Below are 21,310 nucleotides of genomic sequence, written 5' to 3'. Positions count from 1 at the left end.
CTTGAGGAACTGGAATAATCCAAAGAGAAGTACCAGATTCTCTACTTTTTCCTTTTTTTTTGATTTTTGGGACACATTTAGTGCTGTTCAGGGCTTACTCTTGGCTATGTGCTCAGGTTTACTCCTATTAGTATTCAGAAGGTCATATAAGGTGCCTGGGATAGGGCCCTGGTTGGATACTTACAACTCACTACTTGCTATACTATCATTCCAGGCCCTCTTTCCCCTTACTTTGTATGATTGTATTTTCTCCTCAATTTGTTACAAGTCCTACTTTCCCTAGCAGGAAACAAACAGACATGTGATGACTATCTACTAAGAAATGTTATTTCATGTACTTAAACCATAGTTCAGAAACAGAACTATGCATTCATTGTATGTAGTGTTGAGGCCTTTCTCCAAAACCCGGAAGAGATATTGATAAGGGAAGTTTTTTGAAGCGGAAGTATTAGCAGGACATGGGGAAGAATGCACTTATCTGTGGAGAGAGAAATTTTGGTAATTGGTTCTCTTCAGATTTCTAGAAAATTGCTGCTGGGAGAATTTCTAACCAACAGTTCTCTTGAGAACCAGTGTCCTTGGAGACAGAACACACTGTGGTAATAAGCTCATGATTGGCATTCTTCCCACCCTGATTCTGCACTTTGATAAAAGTTTATTCACTTGCAAATATTTACTAAATACATGATATGCAGTGTTTCAGACTCCAGAAATATGAGTGAGTAAGAAATTTCTGAAATTTATATTTGTTCTTCTGAAATTTATATTCTCCTTATAATGGGGAAATTTAGGATTATGCTTTGAGGGGGACGGCTACCCCAGTTGTGGTTGGGGAGGAATTCTTGGGGTTATTCATGGCAATGCTCAATACTTGACAGAGAGTATGGGCCTGATTCTTGGTTGCAATAGGCCATTGCTCATGCCTGGGATTGCTGGAGACCACTAAGGCCATACAGAGTAGTTTGCGGGGAATCCTGTGCATCGGGGAGAGAACCTTGGGCCTTGCAAACACAGGGCATATACAGTCCTGTGACCTTTTTTTTTAGATCCCAGTGGAAGAGATTTTAAAAAATCAAGTGAACCCAAATACAATGGATTTATATAATATATTAATAAATGATGTGAAGGAAATAAAATTTAAAAATATGATATGGTAATTGGAAAGGGTAGGATGAGTATAGAGAGGAACCCATTACAGAATGATGAGGTGAGGCTTGAGGCAAGGACATTCCAGGAAGTTTAAGTGGAAAGTACAAAGGGATCAAGTATGATCTAAACAAGCAAACAGGGCATAAATTGAATACTTCTTAGCAGAAAATTACTGAGACGGGTCAGAAAGAACTCATAAACCAGATGTTTAAGGTCTTGAAAGCTATAGAATATAAAGGGATTTAAAAAAATATTTTGTTTGTTTTGGAGCCACACCCAGAGATTCTCAGGGTTTACTCCTGATTCTACACTCAGGAACTACTCCTGGTAGTTGTGAGATGCATCCCAGGTGCCATGTGGGATGCTGTGGATCATACCCAGGTCGGCCTGCTGCAAGGCAAGCATCCTACTAGTTGTACTATTTAGTGTTCCTGAATAAAAAGTGATTATTTTTTTAAATGGTAAGTTTTAGATAGTTTTCAGAGCTCAGAAGAGAGGGGAAGAACATGTTTTTTTTTCTATATTTCACATGGGCCACTCTGGTCTTTGATTAAGGAACAAAAACTTTGCCTTTTATTGAGCAGAATGAATATTTAGCAGAATTTTTTATTGATCAGAATTTGACCTACGACACTCGAAAAATTATTTTAGCCTTAACAAGGCCTTTTAGCCCTTTTAAGGTTATGTTTTCCTGAAATGAAAACAAAAGGTTCCCTTAAGGGAGCAATGACCCTATCTTTCTATTTATATTACTAAATTAATCTGGAGACTCGACTCAGAGTCTATCAATTTATATCCTGAGAGCTTCCTCACAATTGTTTTTGATGGTTTTATTTTGTATCTGAGAATTCACTACCCAACCGTCATCACACTCCAGGCCACATACTGTACTGCGAGGATGCTTTGTGGCCTTGCGCACATTATAAACACTTACCACCCATTTTCCATCATTACCGCACCATATTTGATGGGGTTCAAATATGGTGTGAACCATAGGAACACCTGTAATGGTGATTAGAGGCCGCCCTAAAAGCCTCCATTCCTCTCAAAGAACCCAGCAAGCTACTGAGAGTATCCCACCCTCACAACAGAGCCTGGCAAGCTACCTGTGGCGTATTTGATATGCCAAAAACAGTAACAACAATGGGCCTCATTCCCCTGATCCTGGAAAAGCCTCCAATACTGCAACATTAAAAAGGACAAACAGGGAGAGGCTGATAAAATCTCGGGGCTGCCAAAACAAAGAAGGACTAAAATGACTGTTTGCACTTTAAACTCATGTACGCTGACATCGGAAGCATCCATCAAGGACCTGATGGTGCAAGCACAGAAGACCAAGTATGACATCATTGGATTGACTAAGACAAGAAGGCATCGAACACATCAAACCGTTTTCGACACCAGAGAAGAACTCTTCCTCAGAACAGGCGACAGTAGAGGGGTCCTTGGTGTTGGTATTCTTGTCAACATGAACTAGGCCATGAGCATTTATTTGTTCAAATGCCTAACAACCCGAATCGGACACTTAGGTTTGAATAGATGCGGATCATTGTCGGAGGTTTCTATCTTCATTGTCTATGCACCAACATCCAACTACGACGATGAAGAAATTGAGAAGTTCTACATGGAGCTGGAGAAGTTCTATAAAGAAGACCGCACTTTCTACAAGGTCATTGTCAGTGATTTTAATGCCAAGATAGGACTTAGAAGGTCACCCGAAGAACTCCACATTGGGACCAATGACTTCAAATGGAATGAACAGGGTGAGAGACTGTCTGGGTTCATCATGTCGACCAAACCATCCATGGTAACTCGCAGTTCCAGAAGGCCAAATCTAAATGGTGGGCATGGGAGTCTCCAGGTGGACAGTTCCACAATGAAACTGACCACATCATATTCAATTGAAGGCTTTGTTGATGTTGTCCCAAAATTCCAAATGAGATCAGATCACCCTCTCCTTTGTGCAAAATTCTACTTCACAGAGCAGGGAGAAAGGGCTGCAAAATTTAAGAAGAGAATTCCCAGAACAACACCCAGTGGGAGCTCTTTAGCACTACTGCAGCAATACGGGAAGATGCCAATGTTGACAACATCGATGAGGAATATGATCAACTGGTTCAGCACCTCCATGATTGTGCGAGGAATGCAGAGAGAGAGAGATAGCCACAAAAAGTCGCCTGTCTTTAGAAACTCTGGAGCTCATTTGCCACTGTGGTCTGACGCAAGCCTCAGGCAATCACAAGCTAATGTCCGAGCTCTCAAAGCTGTGCAGAGAAGTGATAAAGGAAGACCTCAAAAACAGAAGAGCCACAGTGATGGCTGATGCAGCAGAAGCCAGGAAAAATATTCACAACACCCGCCTGTCCTTTGCCAACTATAAGACCAAGATGACTGCCCTCTGACGTCCTGATGGATCTGTCATATCTTCCAGAAGGGCAATGGAAAAGATATCCACGACTTCTATTTAGATCTCCTTGATAGCCATGTCCACCTGCCCACATACCAAATTCCGCAGGATAGATATGTCATTCCCAATGTTCTCCCTTACCAAATCTGACATGCCATTTCATCGGTAAAGAAGCATACAGCACCAGTCCAGACAAAGTCAGACCCAAACATCTGAAGAATCTGCTGCCAATACTCATCAAAACACTGGCTCGGCTCTTCACACACTATCTGTCTGAATGCAAGGTTCTGTCCCAGTGGAAAACCAGCAGGACCATCCTGTTGTACAAGAAGGGAGACATCCATGACATCGGCAACTATAGCTTTATCTCACTCGAGTTGTCCTGAATAGGATTGGCAGAACACTAGACGAAGGATAACCATGTGTGCAAGTCGGGTTTTGAAAAGGATTCAGCACGATTGACCATATCCACAGGGTGACCAAGCTCATTGAGGTTTTGCGAGAGTTCAAAATGCCGCTCTGTCTAACATTCATTGATTTAAAGAAGGCCTTTGATTCTGTTGAGACTGAAGCGGTCATCAAAGCTCTAGCCAAGCAGGGCGTTCAAACTCTACATCAGGATCCTCCGTGAGCTGTATTACAGATTCATCACCAGGATCTCACCATTCTACAAAGAAGTGATCATCGATGTAAAGAGAGGGGTTCGGCAGGGTGACACCATTTCACCGAAACTCTTCAGTGCCACCCTCGAGAACATCGTACAACAACTAGAATGGGAAGCAATGGGAGTGAAGATAGACAACTATACCACCTCCACTTTGTTGATGACATCCTTCTAGTAACACCAAATATCAGCCAAGCGGCAGAAATGCTGGCCAACTTTGACTCTGAGTATAGAAAGGTCAGACTGCAGCTGAATCTCATGAAGACAATGTTCATGAGAACAGACTAATTCCTGATGTTCCATTTGCCCTCAACGGAACGAACATCTCTGAATGCAGCAGTTATGTGTATGTAGGTCAAGAACTCAACATGACAAACGACCTGGCACCTGAACTGCTCAGGAGGAAGAGAGAGGCATGGAACTCCTTCAAGAACATTGAAGGAGTGGTGAAGAGGATGAAGAACCTCCGGGTCTGGGCACATCTTTTTGACTCCACCATTCTTCTTGCACTAACATACGCCTCAGAGACCTGGGCCTTTGAAAACAGGATGAGAGCATTACTCGGGTATCCCAAAGAGGAATTGAAAGAACTATGCTTGGATTACTCAAGTGAGAGAAGGAATCTGGAATTCCAACCTCCACCGACAATCAAGAATCAGGGATGGACGCTAACTCCTTTGCCAAGACGTCAAAAATCAGATAAACTGGACAAGTACTGTAATTTAGAGATTACTGCTGGACCAGAGCTGTTACTGAGTGGATTCCATGGGATGTCAAAAGACCATGTGGCTGCCCACGTATGAAATGGTCAGACTTCTTCGTCAAGATCGTAAGTGAACCATTTGAGGCTCTTCGTGTTTCTGGAACAAGCAGAAGCCATTGGGTTCACTAGCATGGAACAGGGACATATGGAAACATTATTGGTGCCCACTTGAGCAAGTTGATGAACAGTGGGATGACAGGTGATACAAGTGATCTCAGATTTCTAACCCAGAGCTGTTCTAAAACTAGCAAAAGTCATGCATAATATTATTGCTGGCTACTTAGTCGATTATATACTGAGTTGTCAATAATGGCTTCTTCGTTTATGTGTAAGTTGGAATACAGTAAAACTATCTCTTTGAAAATTCAAATGGCTTCCAAATCCTTATGTGCAAAAAAAGCATTATTTTAACTAATGTTAAATATTTATTGTATAGACATTACTATGTCATTTTGACATTCCACGTAGTTGCAAGTTTTGAGCTGTTGGCCTGCTGTCTATGAGCAAAGCTTACTCATCCTCAGACTTTTGCTAACTATGGGTTTGAAGCTCATTGCCTGTTAGATAATGCTGGTGTTTAGAAAGACTCATTTCTCCCTTCCTTTCTATTTGTTGTTATTTTATCAATGCTGCTATGATATTTGGGGTGTGAGGGGTTCTCTTGCTTCCTTGTGCTGCCTTTTGGAAGTGCAACACTTTTCTGGGGATTCAAAACTTCTGTGCAGTGCTTGCACATACTTGATTGGAGGTGGGGTGGAGATCACACATTTTGTTGTTGCATCTAGGATCACATTCACTAGGTGGTGCCAGGCTCAAACTCAAGTGCTCTACCGATTCAGCTTTGCCCCATGAAACTACTTAAAAAAAATTGGGGGCAGCAGGGGTATTGGGGGAAGGACTTCTCAGGTGATGCTCACGGTGCCTAGTGGCTCAATTGGTAATTTTCAGCCAACTAGGAGCTTCCAAGTTTCAATCTACTGGTACTTGGTGTGTGGTGGGGGTGAGAGGGGGGGGTGGTCCATGATCTGAAGATGGAATCCAGCTCATATATACTGGGCCCCCTAACCACTATCTCCTAGACCAATTCCTTTTCCTTTGAATGCCTTTTTTTCTCATTTGCCATGTAAAACCTGCTTTTTTAAATTGAATCACCATGAGATATAACTACAAACTTTCATGATTAAATTTCAGTCATACAATGACTGAGAGCACCCATCCTTCCTCCACCAGTGCACAATTTACACCACCAATGTTTCTAGTATCCCTCCCACCATCTCTGTTCCATCCCACCTCCTGTCTCTGTGGCAGGCACCTTCCTTCTTTCTCTCTACTTTTGGGCATTATTGTTTGCAATACAGATACTAGGAGGCCATCATGTTTGGTCGTTAGTCAACTTTCAGCACGCATCTTTCATTTTAAGCGATCCCTCCAAACATCATTTGCTTAGTGGTCCCTTCTCCATCCCAAATGCCTTTTTCCCCAGCAAGTGAGGCTGACTTCCAAACCATGGAGCAATCCTTCTGGCCCTTATCTCTCCTGTGCTTAGGTGTTAGTCTCATACTATGTTACTTTATATTCCACAAATGAGTACAGTCTTTCTATGTCTGTCCTTCTCTTTCTAACTAGTTTCATTTAGAATGATACTCTCCATGTCCATCCACTTATATACAAATTTCGTCATTTCATCTCTTCTAATAGCTGCATAGTATTCCATTATGTAGTTGTACCAAAATTTCTTTAACCAGTCATCTGTTCTTGGCCACTCAGGTTTTTTCCCAGATTCTGGCTATTGTGAACAGTGCAGCAATAAACATACAAGTGCAGATGTAATTTCTACTGTCTTTTTTGCATCTCTGGGATATATTCCCAGGAGTGGTATTGCCGGGACATATGGGAGCTCAGTTTCTAGTTTTTGGAGGAATTTCCAAATGGTTTTCTAAAAAAGGCTGGACCACTCAGCATTCCCACCAACAATGAATGAGAGTCCCTTTCTCCTTGCATCTGCACCAGCACCGGTTGTTCTTGTTCATACTGATGAGTGCCAGTTTCTGTTATGTAAGATAGTACCTCATTGTTGTTTTGATTTGCATCTCCATGATGATTAGTGATATAGAGCATTTTTTCATGTGCCTTTTTGCCATTTGAATTTCTTTTTTGAGGACGTTTCTGTTCATTTCTTCTCCCCATTTTTTTTATGGGGCTGAGGGTGTTTTTCTTGTAAAGTTCTACCAGTGTCTTTTATATCCTGGATATTAGGCCCCGATCTGAGGGGTATTGGGTAAATATTTTTTCCTATTCCGTGGGCTCTTTCTGTATTTTAGTGACTCTTTCTTTTAAGGTGCAGAAGCTTTTTAGTTCAATGTAGTCCCATTAGTTTATCTTTGTTTCCACTTGCTTGGTCACTGGTGTTTCATCCTTGAAGATGCTTTTAGCTTCAATATTTTGTAGGGTTCTGCCTATATTTTCCTCCAGGAGCCTTATGAATTCAGGTCTGATATTGAGGTCTTTAATCCATTTTGATCTACTTTTGTGAGTGGCGTTATACAGACATCTGAGTTCATTCTTTTACATGTAGCTGTCCAGTTTTGCCAGCACCACTTGTTGAAGAGGCTTTGCTTGCTCCACTTCACATTTCTTATTCCTTTATCAAAGATTAAGTGATCATAGATTTGAGAGTCTTTGTCAGAATATTCAACTCGGTTTCATTGGTCTGTGGATGTGTTTCTGTTCCAATACCATGCTGTTTTAATTACTATTGTTTTGTAATATAGTTTGAAATTGGCGAAGGTGATGTCATCCATCTTCTTTTTCCCAAGGATTGTTTTAGCTATTAGTGGGGGTTTATTGCCCCATATGAATTTCAAGAATGTTTTGTCATTTTTCTTTGAAAAATGTCATGGGTATCCTTAATGGGAATGCACTGAATGTACACAATGCTTTGGGGAACATTGCCATTCTGACAATGTTAATTCTCCCTATCCATGAACAGGGAATGTGTCTTCTCCATTTCTTAGTGTCCTCTTTTATTCTTGAAGTAGTGTTTTGTAGTTTTCTTCGTACAGGTCCTTAACCTCTGTAGTTAAGCTGAAAATTAGCTAAAATTTAGTTTAAAGTTACTTAAAATCCAAGCTACTTGATTTTCTGAGGCACTCTGTGAATGTGAATCTATTTTTTAGATATCTTTTTTTTCTCTTCCATTACTTATGTATAGAAAAGCCATGACTTTTGGGTATTGATTTTGTAACCTGCCACTCTCCTATACAAACCTATTGTTTCCAGGAGCTTTTCTGCAGAGTCTTTAGGATTTTCTAAATATAGAATGATGCCATTTGAGAATAGTGGTAGTTTGAGGACATTTACACAAAGTCATAGTTTAATTTTTTTCATGCTTAATAATAGTGCCTACATCTGTGATATATTAAAAATTTAAGGGAATTTTTTATAAAGCATTTCTCAAAAGTACTTGGCATAACTATGAACATCTGGCTTGGTATAATGAAGAAGAGAGCTGTAAGGACAACCTTAATACCCGAGGAAAGGAAGAACTAGGGCAATGTTCTTCAATCCAGTCCCACATCTAAGTACTGTATTGGTCTATAGGTGTTGAAATTCAGTCCATCAACTACTATGCAAGACAGGTGTTAAAGGGTGAAGAATGCCGAACTAGAGAATAAAGTATATTCTCAAATGATCAATGTTTATATATATATGTATATATACATATATATATATAATGATCTTGTAAACAGCTTAAGGGAAAGAAATGGAGAATGCGGTGGTTATGGATATTCTTGGACATTAATTGGTTGGGGGATTGACTATATTAGAACTTTGCTTTGGAGCACATTGACAATCTTCTTAATCTATTTGCTACTCTTGATTTTAATATTCTAATTACCTCATTATTCATTATTTTTCTAATTCTCCCTTTTCCACATCTTTCTATATTCTTCTAGAATGGATATAGAGAGGATATGAAAAGCAGTGTGATACTGTAGATTGTGAAGGCAAATCCATCAGTGCCCACTTGATACATATTATACATACACACACACACACACACACACACATATCCCTAACCCTATCCCTGGTTCTGAATACAGACTTTATCTATACCCTGGATTAAATTTAAAGAGTGACTTTTCCTGGAGATATCTTGCTATATCCTAGACTACATTTCGTAGGCCAGGTTAGTTTTTCCTAACCCCAATAGGGTCCTTATTCAGTTACTTCTTTTGGGTCATGGCAGAGTTTGTTCCATGACTGTGCTCTTAATTTATCATATTTCTTATGGAATTTAGGCTGTCCCTTTTTGAAGCTGGGATAGGTTTTGTATTGCCCTGTGTCTATCCAAGTCCCTTGGAAGGATCTACCTTTTGGGGTGTTAGGAACTAAGGTGAATCTAAGGGAACTGAGGCTTAAATCAAGTAAATATAATGGATACCCAGGAGTAAATATTATTCAAAGTCAACTCCTATATTACAGAAGAATAGCATTTATGGTCTTTCTGTGTCTATACAAAAGAAACATTGCTCTAAAATAAATTATGCAAAAGAAATAAAGGAAAGAGGAAAGCAGTATTTCACTTATATACACAAAATCCAGTACCATCAGAAGTTTGGACTTTATAGGTTATGGTGTGTGATTTGGAGATATTGTGATAGACAGGGGAAGAGCACAGAAGAGAGGGTAAAAATAACACAGAGGATTTGGGAGTGCCCTGATGGATTTGGGTGTGCCTCTTGAGCACTATGGTGGAATAATTCAATTAGTCTAAACTTCTTGTGGGAGGAGAAAGGACAGACCAATGTTAACCCTATAATGACTGGAACTGTAGTCCAACATAAGTGGATATGGTTTATTTCCTTATTTGCAGACTATAAACATGTATGGTTTTAAATTTTTTCCATGTATTAGTAGGCATTCTTTATACCAGGATTGATTGAATTTTATGTTCTCCCTATTTAGGGCTACATGATTCCGTGTGAAAAATAGTTATTTAATATTTTTAAAAAATTCTCTGTATTTTAATTCATATGGAACAACAAACGTCCAAGGATAGCTAAAACAATTCTTGGGAAAAAGACGATGGGAGGCATCACCCTCCCCAACCTCAATCTTTACTACAGAGCAGTAACAATTAAAACAGCATGGTACTGGAACAAAGGCAGAGCCGTAGACCAATGGAACAGGGTGGAATACCCTTACACACAACCCCAAATGTATGATCATCTAATCTTTGATAAGGGAGCAAGAGATGTGAAGTGGAGCAAGGAACGCCTCTTTAACAAATGGTGCTGGCACAACTGGACAACCACATGCAAAAAAATGGGCGTAGACCTTGATCTGACACCATGCACAAAAGTCAGATCAAAATGGATTAAAGACCTCAACATTAGACCACAAACCATAAGGTACATTGAAGACAAGGTCGGCAAAACCCTCCACGATATTGAAGATAAAGGTATCTTCAAAGGTGACACAGAAGTAAGCAATCTAGTAAAAACAGAGATCAACAAATGGGACTACATTAAACTAAAAAGCTTCTGCACCGCAAAAGATACAGTGACCAGAATCCAAAGACTATCCACTGAATGGGAAAGGATATTTACACAATACTCATCAGATAAGGGGTTGATATCAATGGTATATAAAGCACTGGTTGAACTCTACAAGAAGAAAACATCCAACCCCATCAAAAAATGGGGCGAAGAAATGAACAGAAACTTTACCAAGGAAGAAATACGAATGGCCAAAAGGCACATGAAAAAGTGCTCTACATCACTAATCATCAGAGAGATGCAGATCAAAACAACCACAAGATACCACCTCACACCACAGAGACTAGCGCACATCCAAAAGAACAAAAGCAACCGCTGTTGGAGAGGATGTGGAGAGAAAGGGACCCTTCTACACTGCTGGTGGGAATGCCGACTGGTTCAGCCCTTCTGGAAAACAATATGGGCGATTCTCAAAAAATTAGAAATTGAGCTCCCATTTGACCCAGCAATACCACTGCTGGGAATATATCCCAGAGAGGCAAAAAAGTACAATCGAAACAACATCTGCACATGTATGTTCATCGCAGCACTGTTTCCAATAGCCAGAATCTGGAAAAAACCCGAATGCCCCCAAACGGATGACTGGTTGAGGAAACTTTGGTACATCTATACAATGGAATACTATGCAGCTGTTAGAAAAAAGGAGGTCACAAATTTTTTATTTAAGTGGATCGGCATGAAAAGTTTCATGCTAAGTGAAATGAGTCAGAAAGAGAGAGACAGACATAGAAAGATTGCACTCATCTATGACATACAGAATAACGGAGTGGGAGACTAACACCCAAGAATTGTAGAAACAACTACCAGGAGGTTGACTCCATGGCTAGGAGGCTGGCCTCACATTCTGGGGAAAGGGCAACTCAGAGAAGGGATCACCAACTATAATGTAGTCGAAGGCCATGTGGGAGAAGGGAGTTGTGGGCTGAATGAGGGCTTGAGACTGAGCACAGTGGCCACTCAACACCTTTATTGCAAACCACAACAGCTAATTAGAGGGAGAGAACAGAAGGGAATGCCCTGCCACAGTGACAGGGTGGGGTGTGGGGAGATGGGATTGGGGAGGATGGGAGGGATGCTGGGTTTACTGGTGGTGGAGTATGGGCACTGGTGAAGGGATGGGTTCCCGAACTTTGTATGGGGGAAGCATAAGCACAGATGTGTATAAATCCGTAACTGTACCCTCATGGTGATTCATTAATTAAAAATAAATAAATTTATTAAAAAAAATTCTCTGTATTTTAAAAAGGTCTCTGTCACATTTATTTATTAATTTATTTATGTCTATTAGCCTCCAAAACAGTGCCCAGCGTGTCCACTCCTAGTGGTACTTGTCCAACCAGGCTGCTTGATCCATGTGAGAATTTAAGAATGTGGTGCTGCTTAGGCCCCATGTCAGGCTTACCTGAGCCACTGGTGTGGTCTTTGAATCCACACCAGTAAAGGAGGCCATGTGGTGCTGGGGGTAGGGTGCATGTTTTTTTTTTTTTATTAGTGAGGTACAATTACAGACTTACAAACTTTCATGCTTGTGTTTTAGTCATACAATGCTTGAGTACCCATAAAGCATGTTTCTTAACTACTGAAACCCCTGTACTAAGTCCTTGGTCCCTTCCATATTAATTTTTGCCTCTGAAATTCATAGTAATTTGTACCTGATTATTACTGAGTGGCTTTATAACTAAATCTATGGTAGTTAAGTCAGTGTTTTAGTGCATGTTAGTTTAAGTCTGTATATCATAAGATATTTTTATTTTTCTGATCTGTGATTTAGTACATTTATAATATGTGTTTTATGCATATTTTTAAATTTTAAACTGAGATTTTATGGTTTATAACACCATTAGTAATAGTTCTCCATGCACATAAATGCAACTGTGAATTTTATTTTAGATGGCAAAAGAGATGACTTTCTTGTCCTTCACTCCTCATTATACTTAAGAATAATTATGCAAAAGTAATTATGGTAACTTATTTTTCTCTCACTACAAGGTTTTTTGAATTTAAAGGAAGTGCTAGCAGTGCTTCCGTGGATCTGAGGAGAGTCTCCAACAATATAGTTAATTGAAGTTTAGAAAAATTGAGTCATACTCTTAAAGGAAGTGAATTTTTTTTACTTGCATTATATTTTTCCTCATTTAAGAGGATTAGGCTGTACAAATATTCATTTTTGTCTTCTTGGACTTGTGCTTTTTAATCACCCATTTGGCAAACAGTGTTGGATAATTCAGATTTTTTTTCTTCAGAATTTTGAATTCATTTGTTGGACTTTTGTTAAAATGAATTGCCTCAGCCCAACATTTTTGTCCTTTTTTATCCTTCTCCTCAATGCACATTGAATATTAATTAGCTCTATTGATGTGATTTGAATTCTTGTAAACTTCTTTCTTTCATCTCAAAAGCCAGAAGTATGGAATTGTGAGTCTTTGATGGAATGAACTTACATTGGACTAATATATATATGTGTATATATATATATATATATATATATACACACACACATATATATAACATCCAGGAAGATCGCAGGCTTTTATTTCTTCTTAGTTTTTATTGGTTTTTGGTATTTCCTTGCTGAGTTTTAGCCTTGTTGATCTATCAAGAGGTGATAAGGCAGTGTTGAAGTCTCCAGCTACTATTGTGTTGCTATCAATGTCCTCCTTGAAGTCTACTAGCAGCTGTTTTAAATATTTTGCTGGCCCTTCATTGGGCACATATATGTTTAGGAGTTTGATTTCTTCCTAATGTACATATCCCTTGATTATTAAAAAATGGCCTTTGCCCTCCCTTCTAATATTTTTCACCCTGAAATCTATGTTGTTGGATACTAGTATGGCCACCCTGCCTTTTTTTAAGTAGTTGTTTACTTGGAGGATTTTTTTCTATCCTTTTACTTTGAGTCTCTATTTGCTTTGACTGTTCAGATGTGTTTTTTGTTGGAGCAGAATGTTGGATTAAATTTTTTAATCCATTTGCTACTCTGTGTCTCTTAATTGGTGCATTTAATCCATTGGCATTGAAAGAAATTATTATCATGGTGTTATGTATCATCTTTTTGTAGAGGTTTCTTGTGCTTGTAGGGGTTTGTCTTGTTTTACAGTTGCCTCTTTAGTCCTTTTAAGGTTGGCTTTGGGTCTGCAAAGAATCTGAGCTATTGTTTACCCATGAAATAGTGTACTGTTCCTTTTAATCTGAGTGACAGTCTATCCAGATAAAGTATTCTTGGTGAGATGTTCATTTCATTGAGTTTTTTTCATTATATCCCACCTCTGTCTTTGGGCTTGGACGGTTTCCTCTGATAAGTTTGTTGTAAATCTTGGGGTTGCTCTCATGTATGTGATTTCCTTCTTTCACCGTGCTGCTTGCAGTATTGTGTCTTTATCTGTGGTAATCATCATTCTGACTATGATATGTCTTGGAGTCTTTTTATTAGGGTCTCTTTTAGCTGGTACACTTTGGGCTTCTTGGATTTGGATGCCTGCATTCTCCAGCTCTGGGAACTTCTCAGCAATGATATCTTTAACTGTTACTACTTCATTGGGGTTGCTCCCTGTCCTTCTGGTACTCCCATGGTTCTTATATTGTTCCTTTGAATTTATCCCTTAGGTCTCTTATTTGCTCTTGCGGTATTTTGGGGTCTTTTTCCATTATATGTTGTTGGCGGTATGCTTTCTACAGTTCATCTTCATGGTCATTGATTCTGTCTTTGGCTGTTTTCATTCGATTATTGAGGGCTCCCACTGAGTTTCTAACTTCATTTACCAAATTCTTTATTAGTGACATTTCTTTTTGCAGCCTTCTTTTTTCTGTTCTCATTTCTTCGTGTATTTTATTGGCTGCCCATTCCATTGTTTCCTTCATATTCTCCCTTAATTTACTGAATGCCTGTTCCACCATTTCTTTGAACTCATTGAACATCCTCAACATTTCATCTCTAAAATCTTTATATGAGAGCTTGTATTTGTGGGTGTTTCCTTTTGAGGTTTCTTTGCTCTTTTCCTCATCCATTCCTCATGGTGGGGATCTGCACCATTTCCTCATTTGCTATGGCAGTATGGAGGTGGGTCCCTTCAGTTCACATTCAATGTCCCCCTCTTGCTTTGAGGGAGGAATATAGATGAGCTCTGTCAATGATGGTCTCTGTTTTCTTCTTCAAGAATGCTAAATTCCTCTTCGGTGCTCCTCTGTGACTTATGAGAGACCTCTAGTGCAGCTTAGGTGTTGTGCTCTTTTGCACTAGGCTTGTTCAGATTCTTGTGTTTGCACTAATTTTGGTGAGTTTAGAGAGTATATCGATTGGATACGCTAGTGAGCTATTGGCCTAATGTGTTTGGGATAGCCAAGCTGTCCTATTCAGAATTAAGTAATGGAGGTTGAGATGTGAGTCTAAACTCGGCTTCAAGTTTTGTTTTTTAAGTAATGAATTCAGTAGTACATTTTTTAAATTAAAGGGAAATGGACACATTTTTATACATTGCTAACTAATTAGCATTTGTGGCTTTATGTCTCCAAGTGAAGGTGATTCATAGCTAATTAAGGTTAATATAACATTATAAAAAAGGAATTTCCTGTCTGAGATGCTGATGTTGGTGAAGTTAAAGGAATATTTTTACTCTTTTGACACAGCACTTCCTTAGTTAAAGCTTCTCAGTAGCTATCATTAGGTCTTTCAAGTAGTTTTGGTTTAAATCAACACGTCTTTCTCTTAAATTTTTAAAATTATTTTATTTTGATCCTTTTTTTTGACAACTTTTTTTTTTACATTTTCACAATGGTTGTTTAGGTGGACAATATTCCCACGTTCAGTTTCACAACCCTGCATCCCCATCTTCCACCACTTACTCCAGACTTCCTTCCACCTCCCAGCCAGACACCTTGACAATTACTTTTGTGCATGATGTGAGAAAGGGACATCGTCCATTTTTGTACATGTCACTTGCCAGTTTTCCCAGCATCTGAAGAGGTTTGCTGAAGAAGTTTTCCTTCCTCCACTTCATACTCTTAGCTTCTTTGTCAAAGATTTTATAACTATATAGTTGAGGGCCTATTTTCGTGCTCTCATTTCTGTGTCATTGATCTGATAGTCTGTCCTTAATTCAGTACCACAGTTTCTTGGTAATTAAGGCTTTATTGTACAATTTACAGTTGGGAAATGGAAGTGCCTCCCATATTCTTTTTTTCTTAGGATAAAATTTGGCTCTTTGTCTTTATTATTACATATAATAAGTTTCAAGAGCTTCTGGCTTATAGCTATAGAATATTTTATTACTCAGTATAAGTAATTTTATAAATCTATAAATTATATAGTTTTATTAGTCCATATAATAAATTTCAGTAATTTCTGATTTTATTTTAAAATGTCATTAATATTTTTTTGAAAATTAATGCTATAATTTATTCATTATTTTCAAGTTGAAAGAAGTCTTAATATATCTTACCAGTCAGCAAATCTTATCCACTTTCTCTAATACTTATTTTTAATTCATGTGCTATGCTTAGAATTCTAACCAACCTACTCTTTTCCTCCCTTCTGGCATAACACAAGAGAAATTCAAAACACAGTCAGAAATCTGTTATCACCCCGCTGTTAAGCTCATATGACCACTTTCCTCTTTTCATAAACTTTCTCTTACTATAGTTGAAAAAGCTTAATTTCTTCATCATTCTCTGTTCTGATGTTCATATCCTCTTGATGTGTAGATGCCTTATTTGCTAATTTACTTTTGTTTAAATTTGACATCTGTCTTGTCTATGTGCCACCCTTGCCTTCTTAAGGAATTCTTTGTCTGTAAGATTGTTTTCTAGTCTTTGACTTTGAGACTGTGTTTACCCATACTGTTCAGGTATGTCTCCTCTACACAGTAGAAAGTTTGACTCTGTTTTTGGCTTATCCTGCTACTCTGTCTTTTGATTGGTGAGTCCAGGTCATTGACATCAAGAAATTATTGAGATAATGAAATTTATAGTCATCATTTTTTTACATCTATCTGTGTAATTTATCTTGTCTTTTAAGGAACTTCATTCAGTGTTTCTTGTAAAAATGATTTCATGGCCATGAAATTCCTACGCTGTTGATTGTCTAAAATGTTAAGCTGAAGTTCTATATTGTTACTTCAAATCTTAATGCTAATCTAGCAGAATAAATTTATTCTTGATGAGGTTTTTGATTTGTTCATTTTTTTCTTTAAAGTCATATTCCCCCATTATCTTCTGGTCATATGGGTCTCATCTGATAGTGTTATGTGATTTGTTTCGGTACTTATGTGATTACTTAAATTTACTTCTTAATAATCTTTCTAGTCATTTTGTATGGACACAGAAAGAGATATAATAAGCTTAAAGGGTGGCTCTCCTAGGAACATCTCACTTTAGATCCCAGACTATACTCCTCAGGCCAGGTTAGTCCTTCCTAACCCTAGATGGGTCTTTTTCCAGTCACTTCTCTTTGGGTTGAGTCAAAATTTGTCCATGACTGTGCTCTTAACTTATTATAAGTTTTATGGAACTTGACCTGTCCTGTTTTAATGCCAGGGTAGCTAACAGCTTGCCCTGGGTCCATCCAGTCCCTTTGTTGAGACCCTGCTTTTGGGGTGCTAGTACCTAAGTGCAACTGAGGCTCTAGTTGAGTAATATGACAGAGTAAATATTATTTGGAGTCAATTAACTCCCAAGTTACAAAAGCATAGCATTAACTGTCTTCCTGTGTCTATACAAAAAGGACATTGCTCTAAAGTAAACTATGGAAAGGCCATAAATGAAAGAGAAAACTAATGGTTCAGTTACAAATACAAAACCCAGAGTCCTTAAAAGGATCTGACCTTATAAGACCTCACAGGGTCTGATTTGGGGATACAGGTGATTAACAGGGGAAGTAGAACACAGAGCAAAAGTTAAACACAGACCAATGCAAGTGCCTTGGGAGCACTATAATGATGGATATATCCAAATAAACCTAAGCTCCCTGCAATAAGGGAGAAAGGACAACCCAGTGTTATTCTATACTGCCCCCACTCCTAACACACACACACACACACACACACACACACACACACACACACACACCTTGAGAGATCTCTCTGTTAGGGTTTCAAATAAGTATTTCTCTTACTATTCCCTGTTCAGCTTAACCTAGCAAATTTTTTATGTTTCTGTTTTGTTGTTTTGAATCCTGGATGTATATTTCAGAGTACATATGTGTCAGTGGCCCTGCCTCCCTTATAGCTTTTATTTAGTGTACTATGATTATTTTTTAGCACCACTGTCCTGCAGAGTTTTCCCTGATGAGATAGGTAGCTGGAGCTAGAAATAAATTCAGTTTGCAATATGTCCCTGAGGCATCCAGGGGACTATCCCTGAGTCTGTGGGTTACTGTGATGAATAGACATTTGTTCTGTGAGGTTGATGTAGAAAGTTAGCATGTAGTGGTTGTTTAGCTTTATGAACCTGAGAAAGAATTCAATCTACAAATAATGATGCATCTTGACCTTGTTGATACCTGCCTATGGGAGCAGGATCTCTCAGAACCCAAAGGCCAAGCAACCAGGGAAATGATGTTGGGGGAGTTGGGCAGGACAAAGATGTAAAGAAGTAAAGATGGAAAAGGGGATTCTGACTTAGTGAAAAAGCAGCAATGTGGAGTGGGACCTTTGACCTGCAGGCAAAGACTGCAGCCAGCCAGTGGCCACTCAGGGTCTAAGGATGCAGCTGCCAGAAGAGGTTGGATGGGATGGGAGGTAGTAAGACTCAGTGGGGACAAAAGAAACCTTGGGTGGTTCCATGATTTAAATCAGGGCAGTCTTTGGGGTAGGCTGAGTCTATAGTGATTACTTGTGGTTTTCTAGAAGGTAAATGATGATGTGAGGTGAAGAATAGCTTCTGGGGAAGGAGAATAGGGTATTACAAAATGGCTTCAGGTTGAGAGCATCCAGGTCTTCCACTCAGGAATGCAGTTGTGTGCATCTATTAAGTTAGGGGCACTCACAACTAAGGTAGTTTGTTCCTCTGGTAGGCCCACCAACAGTGGCTGAAGCATGGGATCATCTTCCAGGGATGGGCAAAGATGGATTCAAGGGATTTTATTCTTGGGAGATTTTGTTATTTTTATTTTTTGGCTTTTTGGGTCACACCCAGTGATGCTCAGGGCTTACTCCAAAATTACTCTTGGTGGTGCGTGGGGGAACATATGGGATGCCGAGATCTAATGCAAGTCAGCTGTGTGCATAGCAAATGCCCTACCCTCTTCTGTACTATAGTTTCAGACCCCTTGGGGGGAATTTTAAATTACTGTTACAATTTCCTTGCTTTTGATCAGACTATTCAGGTTTTCTATATCATATTTTTTAGTTTTGGGATGTTATATGCTTTTAGAAATTTCATCAATCTCTTCTTGGTTCACCAGCCTTAGCAACACAGAGATGTATGTAATAACCTTTTAAGATGGTTTGTTTTTCTGTGGAGTGTGTTATAATTTCTTCCATTTCATCTCTGATCATTTTATTTTTTTCAAACTTTCTTTAATAAGTGTCAAGCTAAAGGCTTGTCTATCTTGTTTATAGTTTCAAAGAAGCAACTCATTGTTTTATTGGATCTTTGTATTGATTTCTCTATCATTACTTTTTGCTCTAGTTTTTATTCTCTTTGTTAATTTTGAGATTCACTTGCTATTTCTTTTCTAAGTTAATGAGTGTTTAGAATATTGATTTGGGCAATTTTTTCTTTCCTAATATGACCTGTATTTCCATGCATTTCTCCTTAATACTACTGCATTTTCTGTGTCCCATAAGTTCTGGTAGTTTGTTTCTTCTCATTTATTTTGAGGGATCTTTTTATTTCTTCTTTAACTCTCTTTACGTCTATACAATCTCTCTGTTCCCACATCCCTCACCATAATAACAAAACAAAACAAAACTCCTTTTCTTAAATTAAAATCGGCCTTTTTAACAAAAATGGATCATTTAACAAAAATGGATCATTTAATGAGGCCATTTAAAGTTGTTTGCACTGTTTTTTTTGATGTTGTTAGACATCAAATGCTCAATAAGCTCATGTAATAAACACTAAATTTTTATTGAATAGACAACAAAAAGTAAAAAGTTAAAAAAAATCTTCCTTTTGTCAAAAAGTTTCTTGTTTGTTTTAATGAAGCCAGGTTGACAGGATGGGCCCCCATGGCAATGGAATTCCTAGGATGCAATAAAACCACCTAGTCCTAAGTCCATCAGGGCCCACATGTGAGCACAGGAACTAAGTCTTGATAAACCCACACTTGGCACCAGTAATAGACAAAGAAAAGGCTGGAACCTGCTCAAGAGAAGCTCCAGCAGGAACAAAGGCCAGGAAAGGAATTTCAAAGATGGCCATTTTAACATTCAACTCACCCCGCCTTGGCAACCACCTTACCAACCGAGTCATACCTATCTAGAAAACCCTACGGCACCTTGGGGAAAACCCTATAAAAGCCACCTTGAACAAAAGAAGGGCACGCAGAAACCATGTGTTGCATGTGCCCAAGTGGCTGAGCACTGTGGTAGCAGAGCACATGTGGTGCCTGCATCTCCCCTCTTGAGATGTATACTTTCATATCTAATGCCTTCATCTCTAATGATGGGATGTGTGCAGGTGCTCTCTCTGCCTTTGGAGAAGCCCACGTTCTCACTTGAATGCATTACTCTTGCTCTCACTTTCTCTTTCTCCTTCCCCTTACTAAAAACCCTCCAAATAAATTCCGTTTTTTTCTTCACTACTTATCTACTCCTAAAATTATTTTCTGTGAGACAGGACAAAGTACCTGGAAATCCTGGTACTGGGTTTCCATGTCAAGGAGTGACTTTCCCCTTCTGCAAAGAGCAATTCCTCACTCCAACCTGAGTCCTTCGTTTCCCGAGAAATTAGGTGACAGGGATCAACTCCTATGCCAAGCAGATTTAGGTGTGGGGCTGACAGGGGCTCATTTCAGACTTTATCAGTCGCAGCCTTCCCAGCCAGTCCCAGGGAGTCAGAGGTAGATCAGGAGAAAGTGAACAACTCTCTCCTCTTTGCTCACAAAAGTCACCTTTGGGAGTCTACTGACTTCATTTTGGCTTTTTTCTTTTGGATGGCTCTCTCTCTCTCTCTCTCTCCTTCTCTCTCTTTGTTAGTTCTCATCCCTCCCTCCTACCCTCCCTCCCCTAAGCTTCCCTCCCCTAACTTCCTGAATTGGCAACAAACAAATGATGAAAATATGCCTTTATCTACATAATATAAAAGATGTCCATATATATAATATATATATTTGTATATTTATTTGGAATGCTATTTTTTTTTCGCTTTTTGGGTCTCACCTGGCGATGCACAGGGGTTACTCCTGGCTCATGCACTCCACTCAGGAATTACTCCTGGCGGTGCTTGGGGGACCATATGGAATGCTGGGAATCAAACCTGGGTCGACCACATGCAAGGCAAACGCTCTACCTGCTGTGCTATCACTCCAGCCCCTGGAATGTTTTTTAAATACTTTTTAAATTTAAGCGCTTTGAATGATTTTATTTTATTTTTTATTTTTAAAAAATTTTTTATTAGAGAATCACTGTGATGTACAGTTACAAATTTATGAACTTTTGTGTTTACATTTTATTCATACAGTGATCATTTACCCATCCCTCCACCAGTGCCCATTCACCTCCACCAATGATCCTAGTATCCTTCTCACCACCCCCATCCCATTTTTCCCCCCTACCCTGCCCCTGCGGCAGGGAATTCCCTTTTGTACTCTCTACTTTTGGGTGTTGTAG

The 21,310-nt window shown here is 39.0% G+C and overlaps 1 protein-coding gene across 1 annotated transcript in view; it reads left to right on the top strand.

Annotated features, from left to right (window-relative positions):
- FMN2 (formin 2) overlaps positions 1-21,310 on the top strand; it is a 330,212-nt gene that overhangs the window by 31,720 nt on the left and 277,182 nt on the right. The gene's annotated exons all lie outside the window — the stretch shown is intronic.

The sequence above is a fragment of the Sorex araneus genome, chromosome 9 (assembly GCF_027595985.1).
Source record: "Sorex araneus isolate mSorAra2 chromosome 9, mSorAra2.pri, whole genome shotgun sequence".
NCBI classification, from domain to species: Eukaryota; Metazoa; Chordata; class Mammalia; order Eulipotyphla; family Soricidae; genus Sorex; species Sorex araneus.
This window is presented reverse-complemented; position numbering and strand designations above follow the sequence as displayed.